We start from the raw sequence: 22,419 nt of genomic DNA, 5'->3' as shown, positions 1-22,419 counted from the left end.
ACTCTAAAGGGTTTGTAACTACCTGGCGATTCTTATTTCTTTTTTATCTTATACAAGATCAATGAGTAATAAGAATCACCAGGTCGTTACATTACATCGCCCCCTCACTCATCCTGCAATAGAAAATATTTGTGTTGCTTTCAAGCAGGAAGCTCGGATTCGATTCCCGGTGTCGGAACCAAAAATGTAAGAAGTTTCTCTTACATATGAATTCTAAAAAGTGGAGAGGAAATGATTACATACAACTTGATTGATATCTTGAAATATACGTTCAGAGGGTAATTTGTTGTTAGCGTAATCAAAGTAACATGTGCGAGATGGTAACCATGGATCTCATTGATCTTGCATAAGAACAAACAGAAATAAGAATCATCACGTCGTACAGATTCACACAATCTGATTAATCAGAAATCAATCAGAATCAGACAATCTGATAAATAGAAAAAATTCAAAAAAATCATTATTATCCTAAAAATTCTACCGATTGATTAATTTTCATTTATAACAAGTGAAAACAAACAATTCACTGAGTTAATTGTTTAAATACCATGTATAGACAGTGTTGATTATTTTGTCACATACATACATGTCACACATATATAACTGATATTCCCATAAAATACATACTATACAATTTGCGCCTAATTTGCGCTCTCACGGCTAAACAGTAGTAAAAAATGTTTCAAACAAAAGTTGTTTACTTTTTCATAAGGAACACTTTTTATATTTAAACTTCTGTTCTATCTCTAACGGTTTACAAGACCCAATTGACCTATGTGACCCAATTGATACCTCTTTTCGTTTTTGAGTAATCGTGATGACAGACAGAGGACAGACAACCGGAAATCGACTAGTTAGGTGATTTTATGTACAACTATACCAAAATTTTTTTCGTACCATCAAAATTTTTAAGCGTTACAAACTTGGGACTAAACTTGATATACTATGTATATTTCATATATACATGCTATAATATACATAGTATAATAATATCCCAAATTGCTGACTCTTCACTTAATATTACTTACAAAGTAAGTTTCAATTATAACCTAACTAATGCATGTTACAGCCAGAGAGATTCTTCTGGTTCCAGACTGAATAAACTCTTGTATTCAAACTAGGTATATAAAAAAAAAGATTAATTATAATTAAAACAAAAAACACGCACACACATACACATATATATTAATCTACTATCTTTGTTACTCTTTTTTTGTCAGTTTTTTTTTTCTTCATATTTTAATTTGTAATAAATCTGTCAATATAATATCTTTGTAACTACTTAATTAAATGAGTTTCTTTTGATCATTTCTAGATGTCTCAACGATTGGCACCTGTTAAATACATTAAATCTTTCAATATATCGCTTTAAAATTGTTTTGTATATGAACATGAAATTTTATCATGTCTAGAAAGATTTATACAATTTTAAAATAACACATAAAATTAAATAGAGATGGGATGAGACACCAACATTATAAGTGTTGCTGAAATAAACTGTAAGCGTTTATTTTTGTATAATACCAACACCATTGCTTCTTTTAAACATTAATTTAGTCAAAGAGTTGGGAGGAATGTTTTAACTTTCGAGGAACTTCTATAGTGACTTAAAATTGATAGAAACATGTTAACTAGGTTTGCACATTCATATATCTTGGCTAAGTTCACTCAAATCTTGCAAAGTTAGATTTTCAAATTAACTCTTCACACGAGTCAACATATCTGATCATAATAAACTTAAAATACTATACGATATGCGTGTACAAAAGATGTTGCCATAATACAAAAGGTCAAAAACAACTGGTATATTAAAAAAAAAATGAAAAAGCTTCTTATAGGAAGAAAATTTTAGTAGGTTTAGAAGCACTATCCACCATCATTTGGGCGTTCGAGGGCTATTGTACTCTTCTGAATTCCTAACTTACTTAAATATTTCATATCTTCGCTTTGAAATCGTCAGGTTTTAGCTAGGTTCATTATTTTCCGGTGCCAATTTACATTGCCTATTTGTGTAATTTAGATAACACCTGTTAAAATATCAAGACAACAGTTTTCTAAAGCTTAATTTTTGTAAAGATATTTATGATAGCTTTCGGCTATAAATAATGCCACAGTTGTTAATTTAATGTTGTTAATGATCAAACCATTCAAACCCAAATCAGCCTTCAAACTTTCAAGTAGAGCGACCACAAAGGAATAAAAGGTGAATGTTCAGTTATACTTTTTTTCAATTATCACCTCCGTGATTTAAAAATTGCCAGACTGACACCTACACAGTTGGCTTATTCGTTAAATTAACTAATCATTTTCATTCAAACCATCTTCATTCGGCTACGTTTCTCTTTTTCGTTTTTTGATAATGCACTATTTAATTTCGAGAAAGAATTGGTCACAGACAGAACAAAGCCTGGAGAACATTCGTCAGCAAATATTTTACCTACTTCGTACGATGTACGTATTTTCAGTTTATATTGATGTTATTACTTATTCTCTGTAGAAAACTCGAACAAAACGGTAAAAAGTACTAAATTTTGATGGGAGTTAAAAAAAATTTGAAGGATATTTATAGAAGGATATGGGGAGATGCTTGCATACATTCTATTGTAAAAATGATAGAAAATATGGATATGAAATGATGGATAGAAGGCAATAAATAAGAGTTAAATTTTGGTTTAGATGGGGTTTAGAGGCGGGATATGTTAGGCGGGATGAGGTTTGAGTACCTGGGGGATGGGCTAGCGTGTTGGCTAAACGGGCTTAGCAGGCAGGCTAACATAGTATAGGTATTAATGAATTGGAGTTACGTTTCCACAGGACAACATCTGTCGAGTCTGCTAGTTTGAGTTATAAGAATGTAAAAGGTACAAATTGATACAAAAACTCCTTAGCTACGTATGTGTATATAAATGAAAAGTGTGTAATTTAAATATATTTTATACAAAGACATTTTAATATACATTTACCAAGTACTAGAAATGAAAGATATATAAGTTTATGGTGTTGATAGCTTAACAACATTAAATACAACAGTTAACAAGTGAAAACAAACAATTGACTGAGTTAATTGTTGAAATACCATGTATAGGCAGTGTTGATAACTCTGTCACATTTCACATACATACCTACATATCTGACATATTTAACTGATATTCTCATATAATGCGCAAGTGTTGATGCGCACTCGTTTGTTTTTTTGACGTCACGTAAATAACAAAAGATACTCACTTTGATATTTATACATACTATAAAATTTGTACCTAATAAATGCCCTCGTGGGTAAACAGTGATGTTAACAAAAAAATGTTTCAAACAAAAGTTGTTTATTTTTTGGTAAGGAACATTTTTTACATTTAAACTTTTATTCTATCTCTAACGGTTTACAAGATGGGTACTACGGACCCATGACCCAATTGACCCATGTTGCTCATTTACGAACTTGACCTCACTTTTTACGTCCTAAACACGCTGTAAAAATTTCAGCTTGATATCTCTTTTCGTTTTTGAGTAATCGTGACCACAGACGGACGGACGGACGGCCGGACGGACGGCCGGACGGACGGACGGACAACCGGAAATGGATTAATTAGGTGATTTTATGAACACCTATACCAATTTTTTTTTTGTAGCATCAATATTTTTAGGCGTTACAAACTTGGGACTAAACTTATAATACTATGTATATTTCATATATACATGGTATAAAAAGTACATAGAAAATGTAACGGACATCATCCAATATATATATTTATAATATAAATCTGACAACACTTACACTACACTGTGTTTAATTTTAACTGACACCATTTAATTTTCATCAATTTCATTTACAAATTTTTATTTTAAATAAATGTTTTTAGGGTATTTAAATTTTTTTTTTTTGACAGCACTATTAAAACAAACAATTGAATACACTTCCAAGAAATGCAAACAAACGCATGCGTAAGTACAATAATATATAATAATGAGATTTTAATAACAAAATCTGTGATTAATAAATCTTTTTGTTTTCAAATCAGTTTTAGTCTGTTAGCATTCATGTATCTTGTTTTATTCAGTGTCTTCTCATTACAAAACTTGGATTCTTTAAACGAACGGTTAACGTGTAGAATATAACATATGCCGGGAGTTAGGAATAGCAACTTGGAAAACTCTACTGAAATAGAATCCTGAAAAACTTTATTGAATCTTCTATCAGGGTGACTTCAACACTTATGAGAATTTATTATTTACTTCGTTACACAAGCCCGGATACAACTTTATTAAATTAATTATTATTAATAAGCCAAGGTGGGGTTCAACCACTAGACAATCTAGTTATTATTTATCTAATTTTAGAAAATATATATCCCAGTTATTTTTTTAATTGAGTAATCAGATTTTACTACCTTCTATTTATTATACAATATTTTTCTGTTTTTATATATAAAAATTAGGTGTCACGTTGTTCGTCCGTTATGGACTCCTAAACTACTGAACCGATTTTAAATTTGATTTGCACCCCGTGTGCAATTTGATCCAACTTGAAAGGTAGGGTAGCTTGCATCTCAATTTATAGTCACAATATCATTTTATTGCAAATTATTATATTTTATTGCAAATTATTTGCCTATTATTTGACATTCACAATTATCTGTTAGCTCCAAACGATTCTAACAAATGGCGTTATCTGTTGACTGGATCGAGTAAGTATTCAATAGATGAAGCTTTGTTAAAAATACAAACGTTTCATATAAGCTACAACTTAATAGCATAACCACCACATGTTGCTGAGGCTAAGGTATAACCTAAATTGATTTATTAATTATCGAAATACAGTTAAATTCGATTATTCTTACTTTTCCAATTTTTGGTGTTCGCATAGCCGGCTAACCCGTCTTCGTTTCCGTCTTCGTTCTTAAATAATAATTTCATTGTATTAAGGGGTAACGGTAGTAGAAAATCAGATTTCATGTCCTCCCACTGTTCCCCTTGAATAGTTTACTACAATTTAATATAACAAGAACCTTAGTCACAGTAACGCGTGGCTGGGTTTGCTAGTTATACTATATATTTTAAACTACAAGTTGTTAATTAAAATATTATTGCATACCTACTTCTGTCTAGTACCCCTGCTTTATTTTCCTCGAACTATATCAAAATGACCTTAATGCGTTTTTCTAATTATTTATTAGTAGAACATGTTTTGTAAAATTAATTAATTGAGTATGTAATCAATTATTCAATAAATTTTTTAATATGCTAATGAGTGTGTGTAGCGGTATTTTATTACATAATACCAAGAAGAATTAAATGTTAAGAATAGAATCAATATGAATACAATTTAACTTCATGTCACTCAGGCAGCAAATTAACCGATGGTAAAAGAAGGTGGTTTAGCACTTGATTCGAATATATCTTTATTATCAATAACCGTTGGCAACGAAGAAAATTAAATAGAACATCTGCTTTTTCGACACAAGGCACTGAACAACAGGCGTTTCAAGAGGTCCGGGTTCGAGTGTTTTTTTTTTTCAATTCGTTTAATTAAGATTACTAGACAACATATTTGCCAACATTTAGTTTACGCTGTATGTATCATATTAAAATCGCCAATCATAATCGAGAGAGATGTAAATAAATATCGTATACATGATATAGAAGAAGTAAACAACGCTAAAAATAATTGTAGTTGATGTTATTTTTTGTGTTGTTTACTTTTATTCATGTATACGATATTTATTTACATCGGTTATGTTTTTTGGTAAAAAGTTTTATTAATAAAAAGACTAACTAACACCGGCTACTTACTAACTCTAATCAAAATAAAATATAAAATAAAAAACGTTTTGTATTTGATTAATAATAATATAATCTGTTATGTATTTACTATTAAATGATATCATGTTTTTTTTAAATAGTTTTCTTTATGTTAAGTTAAAAGAATATTTCTATAATAGTATAATGGAAGTGTAAGTTAGTTTAGTATCGTCTCATATACACTTTACAGTTCAATATTTCTTTTTAATGTTTAAATAAACATTCTGTGATTCATTTCCTATCAAACGGAGAATAATAATATTATTATTAATTCAATATCAAACAATGGTTGTACAAATTTGTACCAAGTACATTCGTCGGCATAATAAATTTTTTTTGGTACAGTATGTGTTAATTATGGTGCTGCATCCAAAAATAATTTCCATTTCCGATTATTACAACAAATTTTTTTGCAAAGCTCATTTAAAAAAGGTTAGAAGGAATGATACTGGCCCCTGAAATTGAATTGAAAGCTACTACTCTTTGAATTGTCAGTTTGCCTTTTTTGTCTTTGAAACATGTTTACTGTGCTGTCTTTTTCTTCTTTTCTTCTTGAACGTCCCTTGAGGACATTTTCGCTTTCAATCTTCTGTTTCCTGCATGTGTTATCACTTACTAATCCGATACTTAATTTGTTGAGATATAGATTAGGTTAGGTTATATTGGCTGTCCACGAAGGCCACACTTAGTCTATAGAGCCCATTGCGATACCATATATGTGTTTTACCACCTTTCCGTTGATAATTTAATTTATCAGCTCCTTAATTTCAGAGGCTGAGTGCACCTCCTTCATGCATAAACCATGCACTACACCAACCCATCACAACTATTAATTAAATTAATTTTTTGCGAAGGCGGGAATCGAACCCGCTACCTTAAGCATACCGCGGACGGAATTGGTTACGCCTTAACCAACTGAGCTAATAGGGCGAACTAATTGTTGAGATATGATCAGCTTATAATTTCCAAGACTGCGAGGTGCCCTCTTGAATCAACGTCTCCTTTATTAGCTCCCTAAATTTTCGATTTTTGAAATCAGTTTTGCAAGTAAACCTGATTTCATGGAAGCTTTTTAATATGTTACCCGTTTCTAATGGGTAAAAATCTATAAGAAATGATCTGTGTGGATTTTTTTATTTGCAGACATGTGCCATTTTTGAACATATTTATATTAGCTTCTTGTTGTATTAGTCCACAGTAGTCCATATTTTTGAAAATCATAGCTTTCTTATGAAGAATTTAGTTTATTTTTTATTTCATCAAAACAGAGTGTCCCTGAAGCTTAGAATAGAATGAATTTCTCTTTTCAATTACATGACTAAAGATCGGTATCCCGTTTATCAAATTTGAATATTACTTCTATACTATTGAATATATATTGAAACGAAAAGGTAAACAAACATTTAACACTTTCTCTAAAAGGTATTTAATCAATTATCTGAGTCAATTGTTTGTTTTCACTTGTTAAATGTTTCTTTGATTGAGGCTAGAGTCTATCGGGACGTTTAAAGTATTTTCACGTTAATATTTACAATATATCCATATTTCAACTTAGGTCGATATCCTCAGCCACCATTTTTAACGCACATATTAAATATAAGGTATTACTTAAAACGCAATTCAATCGTCCGCCAACGCAGCTGTGCCGTCTTTCGCCCGATCTGTCCTCGACGACTATCTATGCGGCAAGATAGTTTCATTATTGTACAAAGTTTACATTTACATAGATATTTGGTACAACCCTTATGTTTGACGGACAATATTTTAAAAGAACTAAGAATCTCAAATACATTTTAAAATAGGTAGTAAATAATATGCTTCTTTATCATTTTATACAACTAATACCAGTGAGCAACCAACAGTAGAGTAATAATACTAAAATATTATTAAACAACTTGAAAAAAGTGTGTAAATGTTTGATGTTTGAGAGAGAGGACTAAAGAGAACTGGCTTTGACTCTAACTCAAACTGTGTGTTTGAGTTTATAAGTGAAATGAAATTGAATGAAATGTTAAAATACATAAATTTTTAAAACAAATATTTATGTATACATATAATATATTTTATGTAAAATGATGGGGCTTTAGTAGTGAAGTCAAGTAGTTAATACTTTATACTTTCTTGATGTTTTTTTATTATAACTCCTTTTATTTTTTTGCGATACAGGATGGTCTCTTTAATATTAGAATTTGTGATCTACCCAGAAGAGTTTTTCTAAAAAGTTTATAACTGGTATAAAATGATAGGATTCTGTGCCCAAAAAATAAGGTGACATTGTATTTTTTTTGGAAAATTATTTATTTATTCTTCCAAATCAATTTCATCCCCTTCAAAGTAATCCCCTCCCGATGCAGTTCCGTCTACGCTGAAGCTTGAAACTACTCTATTGTATCAAAACGGTGTCCCCGGAGCGGTCTTTTGAGCTTGCTGAACAGTCTGATGTCGCACGGTGCCAAATTAGGTGAATTCGGTGGTTGCGGAACGATATGGGTTGAGTTTTTGACTAAATCACAAATTATGAGTGCAGTATGGGGTGGTGCATTATCGTGGTGTAAAAACACAAATTCATAATGCCCATTTTTTCTTTAAGTATTGTCTAAAACTGCATTGCATTTAAGAAACAATTGGAGAAAATCAAACGCGTTGTTGAAAAGTCTGAGGAAAGGGGGAAATGATTTGGCTTAAAAAGTAAGCGTAAATTAAATAGTAAGAAAACAAAATTGCTTCCCGTAATCTTAATAATATTCCAACGAAACTTTCTTCAAATTTTGCCTGAAAGTAGTTTATAATATCTTACAGGACATTTCAGTGTCTTTCGTTGCTTGAATAGCTTCCACCACATTTTCCCTGTCAATTGTTTATTCCAAAATAAACCATAAAATGAATGAAATGGGCATATATGACTTTTAAATTTATTTTCTCTTATTCAAATCCAATTCGACGTTATAAACATTTTGTGGGATCTGATACTCTGTCAAATCTTGATTAAAGAATGTGTTAAACTTGACAAAAAAGTCAAACTTTGACTAAAATCGACATATTTTCATAACTCTTTCAAAAATTCGTTGCGTGGTTTAGAAGGAGTTAGCGGATAAACAAACAGACGAGAAGATCGACTTTCTTTTATACTATGTATAGATTTATAAATATTATCGAAGATAATAAATGAGAACTCTAGGATATTTCGAAATAAATTTCGATTTTTGCCCCAATTTCCTAGATAAGTTTTTTGTATTTTATAAATACGTTATGTATGTTACTCGTTGCTAATTTGGTGGCGGACTGCCGGATAATAACTCAATAAGAGTAATTACGATTAGCTGATTCATACTGATGATGACTAGTTGGTAGTCGAAATACTTTTTTATAAAATACAAAAAATTGGTTTAGGATATTGGGGCAAAAATCGAAATTTACTACGTATAGATTATTTGCATCTCTTGTAGTTTAATCTTAACTTTCACCTGGGTAATGGACGATCCATACTTCGATCTTATCTGGAAAATGTGTAGATTTTTTTATAATTCATATTTTATAAATTTTATTTCATTAAAAATAAAGAAGAATACTAGGGTTAGTTTTACAAAATATCCGAGAATTATTATTGGGATTGTTATTTTAGAACACCCTATAACTAATGTATAAAATATTATGAAGTAACATCACTCGGTATGATGATGTGATGTTGGTTTTACTCCTCTTCTCTAACACAAGCAATTAACATAAAAACACCATGAATTGTAAGATTAATGTTCCGTTGATTTTATCATCGTTAGCTATGTTTTGTATGTTGATTTATATATTCATATTTTATTTTATAACTAACCAGCCACATTTTTAAATTGTATACAGCTTTTTTTTTTATTAAAAATTTCTTTTTGTTTAATTTTATGTTGTTGAAGGTATACCGCAAAAATTTGTCACGAAAGCATTTACGCAACATTTTTCACCAAAAATTTACATGCAACAAGAATTTTTTTTTAATATTAGGTATCATTTATTATTTAGAAATTATTGAATCGTTTCAATTTAAAAATTTGATTTCATTTTATAATAATTGGATAATAATAAATTATTGAACTTTCTTCTTCCTTGCGTAAAGAAAATAAAACACAGTAGAGTCTCGATAATCAGGAGTCAATAAAAACTATGCACATGCATTTTTCTATATAATGTACATATATCAATTTTAAATGATTGTACCCGCGCAGGGGTATGGTGAAGCGTGGAAAAGGCGAATGAAAAGTGATTATTGTTTGACTTTTAAATTAAGGAGTCATAGTCGACATTTTGATTACCATCAACGAGTTATTTTAGACATAAATTTCGATCCTTTTTTTTGTGAAAGCTTTTGTGTTTTCTTTTTAGTACATTGTAAAAAATGAAATATATGCTTTTAAAAATAATTTGCTAAATTTATTTATTTTGCTAATAGTTTAATCTCTTCTATTATTTAGTATTATTTGCAAACTTGAATTATATGGTTTAATAACCGTTTGTGTGTAAAAACTAAATTTTCAATTGAAATTTCTTAATCAACCATACCCAAATTTATGTGGCAACCCATAAATACTTTGAAAAAAATATATAATAAATAAATACACAAAAAGTACCATCACACATAAATAAAAAATTATTTTGTGAACACAATAAAAACTTATCACACAAATTATAAAAATATCTAAACATTTTATTTTTTGTAGCATGTTTTTCAGATGTTAACTACCTCATATCTATTTACCGTGGGCCCCTATCTACCCCATGTACAATGCAATAATACATATAATAGTAACCCCTCACTTTGATATATTAGTAGAATACCGCCGTTTGTTATGTAATAAAATATTATAAAACATTATTTATTTATTTAGTAGTTTTGTTATTTTGTTATTTTTGTTAAAAGCTAATTTATAGCTTTGTATTTCAGCTGACAACTTTACTTATTATGTATGTTATTGTATGAGAGGAATATACAATATGTTCCAGAAAGATTAATTTAAATCACAGGACTTGAGTTTCTATGTGGAGCAATTACGACCATATGGAGATGATTATATTAGAAATAACAACAGAAAATATTGCAAGTCCAAAGGTCATCTTTCTAATGGGCGAGAACGCAAAGAACAAAAAACCTTGTAGATTCAGGTGAGAATAGTTCTTTGCCTGTTTCACACAGGGTGAAGACTGTCGCGATTTGGACAAGCAATTTCTTCAGATTGGTGACAATGTCTTTGAATAGATAAGAATGAATTAACAGGCTATGCTTGTCTTCTAGCAGCTTGTCTTCACTCACTTCGGATGAATGTCGGTAAAGTTTCAATAAGAAAGTCGGCTGCGAACTTGCAAATTTCTAATGTCTCTCATTTTTTACCCACGTTATGAATGTTAAGTAGTCAAGTGATGTAATTAAGGTTCTAGTTACGGGTATTAACAAAGCATTAGGCAAGACAGCACTACTGTTAATTTGACTATGATTATTGTCAATGCTCCGACTTCATAAAGTCTAATAATTCTAGCGATTATTATAAGACGATCAGATAGACGATATTATAAGCACTGGTAGCTTTGTTAAGAACTCCACGTTTCACAAAATTGAAATTCCTAAATATTTGTAGTATTTAAAAAATAATTTTTTTGTATAGTTTTTGATCGCTGTTATCTCAAGTATTTTGTAAACTAACTCCAAAATTTGTTTAGTTCGTCAATCGCTGTTTAAAATAATCACAATTGAAATATATTTTCAAACCATCGAATTTCGGTTTTATTAAACAGCATCCGCCTGCTTCGTTGGTCAATTTCAACTTTAAAAATAAATACCATCACGTTATAGCAGCTCCAACCCACTTTTCCCCGTTTAGAACTTTCCTAAAAATTTAGTTTACTTCCATTCCTTTAAGAATTAGACATCCTTTGACCTGACTTGAGCCACGGAGCCCGCTGCGCCAGCAATTTAGTATAGGAGTTAGTTTAAAATGTATAAGTATATAATGGTTTACATATTTACTGTAAGAAAAGTTGTTTTTTTCGTTACATTTTCGGCCACCATTATTATAGCTAATTATAGTCTTTGACCTATTCTGATGTATAAGTTATAATTCTGAAGTTTCATCAAAATCTATCTTGTGGTTTTTGCGTGAAATCGTAACAAACATCCATACATTCTTACAAACTTTTACTACTATAATATTAGAAGATCTAGAAGAAGATGGAAGATAGAAGACGGAAGATAGATATTTCTCGAAATTAAAAAAACAGCAACCATTTGTCGATCAAATTCATTTGAGAACATACCCCATGACATTCTGTACAAACTATTTACAGACCCTTCTTGTTCATAAAATTTTTTTATATTAAGAATTTACATAAAATGTAGGTATTTAAAAATTATATTATTAACCAGATTACCTGAAGAATAATAAATTATCATTTATTGTGTCATTTATTTATGTACTCATTTTGGGTAAGAAATAGTTTATACTCTGTTCCATCAAATTGTTTGTTGTAAAAATTAATACATTCTAGAAATAGTGATTTTTCGATTTTCTTGGTGTATTTATCTAACGGAGGCCTTTGTGAAATTAATTCAGAATGTCTAAGTTCGTTTCAATAAACATTTTTCTTAATTAAGAGAATATTATTTTTTATTTCCGATTTGGATAAAAATCATTTTCTAAATCGTGAGCTCAAAAATGTATGTGACCAAAGCCTTATATAAAGGACGATATCCTGGACCAATTTGAGTCGAATTCTAAGAAACTCCCAAGATTTTCGTGTTTTTTCTAGTTAACAAAAGTTCGTGGGTCCTTAAAAATCCAAGTTTCATATTTCATCTTCCAAAAAATTTTTTGGGTACGTACTTTACTTAATGATAATGATTCGTTAGAAAATAAAAATTAAATGCAAGATAGGCGCTGTTATCATTCAATTTTGTTACAACAAAATAATATTACACATAATGTGGTGACATAGGCATCTCCTCTTATGGGTAACATGCAATTGGGAAGATTTTTAGTAAAGATGGACCTACAAACCAATCCGATTAAACCAACCTGACACCTGATATACCCATATAATACATACTATACAATTTGCGCAAAATTTGCGCTCTCGCGGGTAAATAGTGATGCTTACAAGAAAATGTTTCAAACAAAAGTAGTTTATTTTTTTATAAGGAACATTTTCTAACTTTTGTTCTATCTCTAACGGTTTACAAGACCCAAGATCCAATTGACCTATGTTGCTCATTTACGAACTCGACCTCACTTTTACGTTCTCAGCATTCAATAAAAATTTCAGCTTGATATCTCTTATCTTTTTTTTAATTAGGAGATTTTATGAACACCTATACCTCAATTTTGTTCATAGCATCAATATTTGTAAGCGTTACAAACTTGGGACTAAACTTAGTATACCTTGGTATATTTCATATACATGGTATAAAAATATTAACAGAGAAAATTCCATCGCATTTGATCATAGCAAATTAGGTCATAGCATTTTATATTTGACAATCTTAAATAATTGATGCTCAGTTCACCAAGGCTTCAGCTACCTTTCAAACATTGCATTCCAACGCAATATATTGTTGGATAACGAATCATGTCTACTATTTTTATTTCAAAGTGGAAGGGGTGAAAGTATGTAGAATATCATATGTGCGGAACATTCCTAGTTTTTTTGGAATTTTAAAGTTTCTTAAATTAAAGCTTTAAAGTTAAAACTGAAATTTCTAAGATAAACAGTATAATATTTTGTAAATAGATACAAATTAAAAATCCTACAAATTATTTTAAATATAAAAATGAAATTGGAAAACGATATAATTTATATGTGCTGGATCACCTCCCCACGACTATTTTTGACTCAATAATGAATGACTAAACACAACTAATATTTCTTTCAACTAAATCCACTATATATATTATAATAAAAACCGAATCGAACCCATACAACACAAAGACATAAGACAACATAGTGTAAATAGACTCTGTGTAGCTATGCAAATGACAGCTGTCCACATTTATAACAATGTAATTACACCTTTTTAACTTGGTGTTCATAAATTAAAAACTGAACTCAAGTCAAGTTAAACCAAACCCAATGTTAACACAACCTTTATCAAAACTTTATACTTTATACTAACTAGTAGTATTTTATATTTGAACTACTAGTACTAGGGGAACGAATAACCATATTCAAAATAAAAATACATAAATTTATTTTGTTGTAACATATTAATAGATATTTTTTATAAAGATTTATATCATTCGAGTCAGGAGGTATGGCATGTTTTAAATTAATGTTTAGTGCTGTACCGGATCTACCATGAAATTGTTTGGTACACGAGAGATTCCATAACATTAAGTAATTTCGGAATTGGGGCTATCAATTACATTCATTTTTTAATTGAGCGAAATTGCTACAGCTCAAGTATTATCGTTTGTCTGCTTGGAGCTTGGTAACTATACAAGCTCGTATCTGGGAGTTTTTCAATTATAGTTAGCGGGGGGTTTAAGTTTGTTAAACATGTTATTACTTTATAGCAACGATGTAAGCGAATAAACGCAGTAAGGCTTTCTTGTCTGATGAGTTTTTTACGTTGAGCAAAATGAGTCTAGGTCTTGGTATTACAACTACTACTCTTATATATTAAGCAAAAAATCCGAAACATACAGTTTTATCAAAGTGATTAGATCCTTAGAAAATTCTATCAAAAAGGTATTTATTGATACTATTCAATAATCTAAACAATTATTAGGCCCTGAAATAAAAAATTCCAAAATTTTAGGTGGAATTCAAAGTTTTGCTAAATATTTTGAAAAATAAACATGTCAATGAACTGGCATCATCTATGATTTAGTAACATTCTAGACTCTTGCTCGTAAAAACTAGATCTTCGCGTTTTGTTCAATCCTGGTCTCTACTCAATCACTTTTTATTCATGAATAAAGAATGAAGTAATAAACAGTCGTAAAAACTATTGCGTCTACGAGCAGATCGGCAGTGGTAAATAATCCCATCCTGTTTGTCTAAATAAAGACAAAGAAAATTGTTAAATCAAATGGTAACTATTTCTGCAAAGGCGCAGTTCTTATTCATTATAGAAGACAAATACGTTAGTCCCGAAAAAAGAAAAAGAAAATTAAACAAATACATATTGAAAAGTGCTTGTATCTAACTATATCTTAGCTGTTCAATACAAATTCCTTTATTTAAATACATATTACTCCAGAAGTTGTCTATTGGACCATGTAAGTCATACTGGACTCGAGCAGACCTGCCTTTTATGATTTTGGTGAGACGACGAATATTTGAAACCTATGCCAAATTTACAGGGCCCTCTTTAGTTGCTTAAAAATGGCCAAAATACGGACACAGCTAAAACGGGTTCAACAATTCAGCTGATTAGCCAACAAATTAATAATTTTGTGCACCAAAAAACTTAAAAATGGACAGCCTGCTTGTGTTCAGTTATAGTTGCATACGAATCGTAAGAACATAGTCTAGACTCTAGAAAATATAAAAAGTTTCAAAAATTTATTATTTACGCTTGCATTACATAACTGAAATGTTCACTTAATTGAAAAAAAGTTGATAATCTTTAAAACGGGGAACATTTTCCCCTCAAGATCGATCATTTCGATAAAGCTTGTTTTGAAAACAAAACAAAAATCATATTGAAATGGATCTTTTCGTTCGGGACCCAATATGAAACGAACACCTATATTTTGAATATATATTATAATTTGGTGAAAGTGTTGAGTATATTCAAAGGCAAAATAGATATGTTCAATAGACTTTTCTATGCTTCCACCTGACTGGCCATTCCTTCCGACTGAATAAGAATTCATTTAGTATTGCTTTAGTAGCTGTATTGGAATCATTGAGAAAAAATCCTCATTGCCAGACTTCAAACACTTGGAAATGACTTGTAAAATTTATAGATTATTTAAAAACGTCTCCTGTTTTGATGGCAATATTTTTTATAAAATAACTGTAGAGAAGATATTTTTTGAAGTGTTAATATAACACATAACGTAAAGTATAAATGTTAAAGTTAATTAGCGATGTAATGTCTTAAGTACCTTCCTTCATATATGAAGGAATTTTTAAGCAAACATCTTGTCTTTGAGCATAAACGGATGGAAGATAGATACGACCACATTTCTTTCTTTTTTATTTGTTGTTTGTTTGACTATATCTTTATTTAATCAATCGAACAAGTACCTCTCTTTTTATCATTAACTACCAGGTAGTATTTTGAAAGCTAATTCAGTAGCAAACTTGTTTGTTTAATTCTTTTAAAAACCAATGAGAAGACTGACAATTAAAGCCCTATTTATATGACTCTATTTTATAGTTAAAACTAGTGAAAACAAATAATTGACTGAGTTAATTGTTGAAATACCATGTATAGATAGTGTTGATTACTCTGTTACGTTACACATACTTACATGTCACACATATATAACTGATATTCCCTTATAATACATACTATACAATTTGCGCATAATATGCGCTCTCACGGGTAAACAGTGATGCTTACAAAAAAATTTTTCAAACAAAAGTTAATTTTTTTATAAGAAACAATTTTTATATTTAAACTTTTGTTCTATCTCTCTCGGTTCACAAGATGGGGAAAACGGACCCAAGACCCAACTGACCAATGTTGCTCATTTACGAACTCGGCCTCACTTTTTACGTCCTAAGCACGCTATAAAAATTTCAGCTTGATATCTCTTTTCGTTTTTGCGTAATCGTGATCAAAGACGACAGACAGACAGACAAACGGAAATGGACTAATAAGACTCCACTGTCCGTCCGTCATTCCGTCTGAAATTCGGACATAGTGTGTATTACTAACGCCCCCATAACAACAAATAATAAAACTTATTCGTGTTGTATCTTGTACGATGAAACGGAACGCTTCGTGCGCGTCCAACTCGCACTTGACTGGTTTGTTGAACTTGCGATTATTTATTCTCTATTCTACTATTTTTCTATTCTCTATGCTCTAAAATCGCCTTTCAACTGTCCAAAATTAAGTATTATATTATCGTATTATTATCGTATATACTTTAGTATCATATATCGAATTGTTGGGACATATTGAAAACTTATTACTATTGAAAAGTTCAATATTTGTCCAAACAGAAATTCATTTATAATTGAACATGAACATTGAACAATTAAGGCTTTGAAAGCTCCAATTTCAATGATCAAATGAAGCTCAAATCTAATATAGGATAGAACCATTACAAATTTAGGAAGATTTAATTTTGAAAATAAAATACTGATCATTGGGAAATATTAATTTGGGAAATATTTTATTAAAATTTCATGCAAAATTTCTTTATTCTTTAAAAGGGATTAAATTAAGACTGTTTTGCCCATATTTCAGCAAAGATGTCAGGGAATCCCTGATCCCCCCTTAAAAATTATTTTGTACCTTTAGGCATAATATTGAAATTAAATTTTATTTAATTCAACAACTCGTTATCACTTGTAACTTGAGGGTTTCCGTTCCTTGGTTATTGAATAGGCTAATATTTTTGATGAAAGGAAAATAAATATTCACCGATCGCAAATATTCTTATAAAGCTACTTCAGAGCCTGGCAAGGGTGAGCGTAATATATATAATTAAATGTATTATATTTTATTAAACTAAAAATAAAAAATCGATATTGTCACGAAAAGCTTAAATCCAATTATTAAAAATACTGTGGATGTGTAGGTATGTAAACGCACGAAATAAAAATAATAAATATTATATTGAATATATCCGATTTTTATTTAAATCCATTTGTTACAAATATTTTTACCAAAATTAATTCGAATTGAAATATTTCTCACGGTAACGCTTTAACTTGAGTACCCATACTGCAGCTGTATTAATGTGTGTTTAAAAAAATGTAATCTAAGTAAATATTAAAATATTAATTAAAATTTAAAAAAATTCATTATCATAAGCTACATTTTATTTAAAAAATAATTTTCATATTAAAAATATTTATGAAAAATAATATTAATTTTTTTCTATAAAAATAATTTACATTATAGCTGATTAAAGTAAATATGTAAAATAAATTATTTTAATAACTAAATACTTTTTATTTACAATAAACATTTTTTAAATTATTAAAAATTTTATTCTTGTATACAATTATATTTCATATATTTGCAATAATAAAAATATTATTTTAGTAAGACTTTACTGGTATACTAAAAATATTTATGATACACGAAGAACTTGGCTAATGTTAAAAATCTAGTCTAAAATGTAGTTCAACACAAAGGTGACGAGGTTAGTTGTTTGAACATCAAGATGATAATGGCTTGATATATTACGATCTTAGCCGATGAAATGGCCGAATATCAAAAAGTAATTTGACGAATGACAAACTTTCGTGAGGTGATATTTTACTTGGGAAGTTTTTATTTTTATTTGATTCATTTGTGTACTCCCAAAACTTGCCAAGTAAAATATTTAATAAATACGTACTAAGGAGAAACTTACACCAATCATTTTCGTACTTTAGTAAAAAAAGTTAGGCCTTTATTAAGGAGGTGCTTGACTTTAACCTCAAAAATACTTTGATTTGTTAAATTCAAATTTTGATGTTTTATAAAAGTTGTGAAAAAATTCTTACGTCATATCATTATAGGGTTGGGAGGGGGTAGGAGGTTAACGATTTTCTTACTTTCTCCTATAGGGGTGGTTGGATTGCTTACGTAAGGCATAAATGCTTCCTTACGGAAAAGTTCCTTAATAAATTTATATCATTCATATCAATTTTTTTTCGAAAAATGTTCTCCCCTTTTTCACAGCTTTTTTGTGCTGACGTAATTGAGTTTATTAGGATTGTGAGACAACTACGGCTTATAATACATTTATGTTTTGGGTTAGATGACTAACATTACCGATCGTATATCTGTTCTATATGTTCTTGTTCTAAGCGTTTTACATATGAAATTCTCGGTTGTTTTTCGCGGAATAACAAGTTTTGCAAAAGCTCCCTCAAGCATAATGCATTCATTAAGTATTTTGGGCGTGTTTGGAGATTATTATATATTATATTGGTTACTATTTTACTTTCAGTTTATATGGGGTTATAATTATACATTTATATAATTGAAATTATTCCTGCAATGACCGACGCTGCGTGGAAAAGAGCAAACGAGTAAAAGTTTTCATAATCTATTCATTTTCACTCTATAATATTTTTTATATTCATGTACTTATACATATAAAATGAATAGTTGGTAATTGGCTATTTTAATTTATTCATTATACAGCCTTAAAGTAAGGTATTCTTATTATTATTATCGAGTAAAACTTAAGTAGGCAGTTAAGTTCACGTAATAATAATTACTTATTATACGATTTTTAAATTCAATACAAATATAATGTGCAGCATAAATGTTTAATAAATAATTGCAAGGCAATGACCTTCGTTCACACCTGTAACAATCATCAAGGCTTTTATTTTTGCATTATAATGGGGGCTTTTTAATTAATATTTATAGCCGTTTCTTTTGAAAATCCGAGACAGGTTGTTTCATGTATAACAGGTCGTAGGTAAATTCATCGAATTTAAAAAAAAGTCAAAAATCAAAGCAAAAATTTAATTTATCTTTTATAAATTTTAACAATGCAAAACCCAACCCAAAAAGTTTAAGGATAACAATTATCTTATATTTTTTCTTTAATCAATTATTCAGAATGTTATTGTTTAATTAACGGTATAATATTTATTATAAACGATTCAAATATAATTTTTTTTCATTACTACTTCTTATGCAATAAAATTATTCATTTAGTCCAATTCAGTTTATTAATCAGAATAAAATATTAATAAAAATCATATAAATTCTAATTAATGTACATTATTTCAATTCCAATAGTGCTTAGTTATAATAATAATATTAATAATTATTAATAATTGTAATAAATATGTTCAATTCAAGTACACTATGAAAATAAGTTATCAAAATCCATTTATTTTATGATTTATTATAATTTTATTTAATGAATGCCACTCATTTATAACATGTAATTACAGGGTGAGTCAGAATAATTAAAATTATGACCTATGTACAACGATAGGACAAACTTAATAACCCCATTCAAAGAATGCCGGCTAGTTATTTATTTTCGAACTCAAATAAAAAACTTAAAAATGAGAAATCGCTTCATTTATCATCTTCGTATCTACAAGGATTTATTTGAAATTTATTTGATCGCTTCTTTCAACAATTCTATCACGTGTACGTTTTTTAGTTTTAATAGTGAGAATTAGAATATATTTATTTTCTATTTATTGAATTAATCTTAAATTGAAACAAGCTGTCTTTTTCTGTTCTTGAAATAAACTGTCGATGCTATAATGTAATTGACTAATTGATTGTAACTATGAATGAAAGAGACATTCAACTCAGACCTTCCGTTGCGTTGGCGATCTTTAAGCGAGAATATAAAGTATCGCTAAGCGTTTCCTTCAATTTTCAATATTCCTAAAGTTTGAAATTTTATTATTAATGATGTTACCAACAAATGTTCGAGAGCTGCGGAATTTTTGGATTTATTTAATTCGGTCTGAAATACACATGAGTAGATAGGGCCAAGAGGCAAAGCTTTCTCATAAAAATAAAATCAATTTAAATCGAATAACAATTGAATGTGTCTTTTCATGTTTTGTAAGTTTTAGAATTAAAATTACTTTTTCTGAAAATTCTGTACATATATGTCACTTTCAAATCAATGCTATTAATTTATTGTGTTGTTTATTGTTTTAGAAGTAATTTAAAGCTTCATTATAAAAACATCTCAGTAAATTACAAAAAAAATTTAAAATTTGTGAACAAGATTTTTGAAATTCCGAATTGAAAACCTTGACAATATTTTACATTTTGTGTATTTTTTTGAAGGCAAGAAAACATAATTTAAAGTTTATTTAATTGAATCACCCAAAAAGGTGTATTTACACAAGTGAAATTGACAAAATCTAAAAACCGCCAACAAATTTTGCGGATATAGAACCCTAAACTCGTACTTGAAACATATATAAGAACACTCTATATTAAATTTCCTTTTCCTTAAAGCATTTTGAAGATCCTCGCCAATTTTTTAGTTTTTTTCGGGAACCATAAGATAAGAAGAACCGTAGATTGGTAAATATTATACTATATTTTCAACGCGATAGTATGTGACGTATATGGTAAGTTTGGTAATCGGCAAAAATAAATCCGGAAAAAATAGATAGAAAATTTTAGACTCGCAGTATTGTAATTACGAGTTGGTTATGTTGGGTTTGTCGGCTATAGAAGAGTTGGTTGGATTCCGAAGTTTTTAGCCCTTGCGTTCAAAAATGGGACACTATTACAGAAATTTTTATTCGATTTATTTTACGATGTCTTTGCAGATTTAAAATGTGTCGAATACCAGTTGAAAAGTGTCCATTAATAAAGTATGAATGGATTTAGCTACAAAATTATCCCCAAAGTATGGGCCCCAGAGAAATTTATGTGCTTGACTAAGGACTGCAATATTTGTTAACTGTTCTACCCAAATTTGTTCATATTTCAGCTCAAAATGAAGCTGCCTGCCTGAATTAAATTTCGATTTTTGTTTATCCGAAAATTCCAAAACGCCATGCCTGATTTGTAGCATCTAATACCGTCTTGCTTTTGGGCCGCTTTACCGTTTAATTTTTGCTATTTCAGCAATGTGAGAAACGACGTAGCATTAGTAAAAACAAATAACTTTTTTTATAGATAGAAGTTGTGATTCCGACACATGAACAAACAAATACAAACAAATGATGATGTAGGAAATGTTTGAGCGTTGTTTGCACTACGTTTCACAGTGACAATGATTCGAGAATGTGTTTATTGTTGTTGATGTTGTTTTGTATTGTTTCTATTTGTTGTTCAAACAATCATTTGTTAAAATCTCTACTAACAACGCATACATACCTACTTAAAATCAATAATTTATAATTGTATTATTTAATCTTTAATTTAAAGTTAGTAAATCAAATGTTTATATTTGATATATAGAGTTCTTGATTGGCATTGGTCATGGTGACGTGACGTATGAAAAGCTTTACACATATAGATAATCTGTGAATGGATATATTTTGTCTAAAAGTTGATTGTCTACTAAAATCTAAACAATTATCAATCAGTGTTTGCAATTTGTATGTTTATTTGTAACTTGGTAAATTGGTAAAGTCTATTATTTTAGTATGTTATTAGGCGCAGAAACAAAACACTAAAAACGTTCAAAATTCGAAAAATTTGAACAGTAAATCGGATTTAATAGTTAGTTAGAATTTTATGACCTAAATTGTTTTAAAAGAAATTAAAAATATGCAATTTGCATTAATAATATGCATTTTATAATTGTATTTTAAATTAATCGTAAATACACTAAATTTACAATTTGGTTTCCGAGGTACCTGGTGCCCAGGGTAAACGGTATCCTCGTCGTCTCGTGGAGTTTTCTGGAAATTCATCATATAATCGGTTCAAACTCCTTTTTCGGGGGTTTTTGAAATCGCTGAACATGAATATCCCCAAAAACCGTGTAACGAGTTTGGACCCAATATATAACGAATTTC

The 22,419-nt window shown here is 29.4% G+C and overlaps 1 long non-coding RNA gene across 1 annotated transcript; it reads right to left on the bottom strand.

Moving 5' to 3' along the window:
• Positions 1 to 5,853: 5,853 nt before the first annotated feature.
• Positions 5,854 to 20,905, bottom strand: LOC123290818. Its single transcript, XR_006534900.1, has 3 exons — positions 20,783 to 20,905; positions 16,241 to 16,245; positions 5,854 to 5,865 (listed from the first exon to the last, which is right to left on the bottom strand). It is a non-coding gene; the product is annotated as an uncharacterized LOC123290818 (long non-coding RNA).
• Between the last annotated feature and the right edge of the window lie 1,514 nt (positions 20,906 to 22,419).

This window comes from Chrysoperla carnea, chromosome 1 (assembly GCF_905475395.1).
Source record: "Chrysoperla carnea chromosome 1, inChrCarn1.1, whole genome shotgun sequence".
Lineage (NCBI taxonomy): Eukaryota > Metazoa > Arthropoda > Insecta > Neuroptera > Chrysopidae > Chrysoperla > Chrysoperla carnea.
Note: the sequence above shows the minus strand (reverse complement) of the source record. Positions and strands in the feature narration are given on the sequence as shown.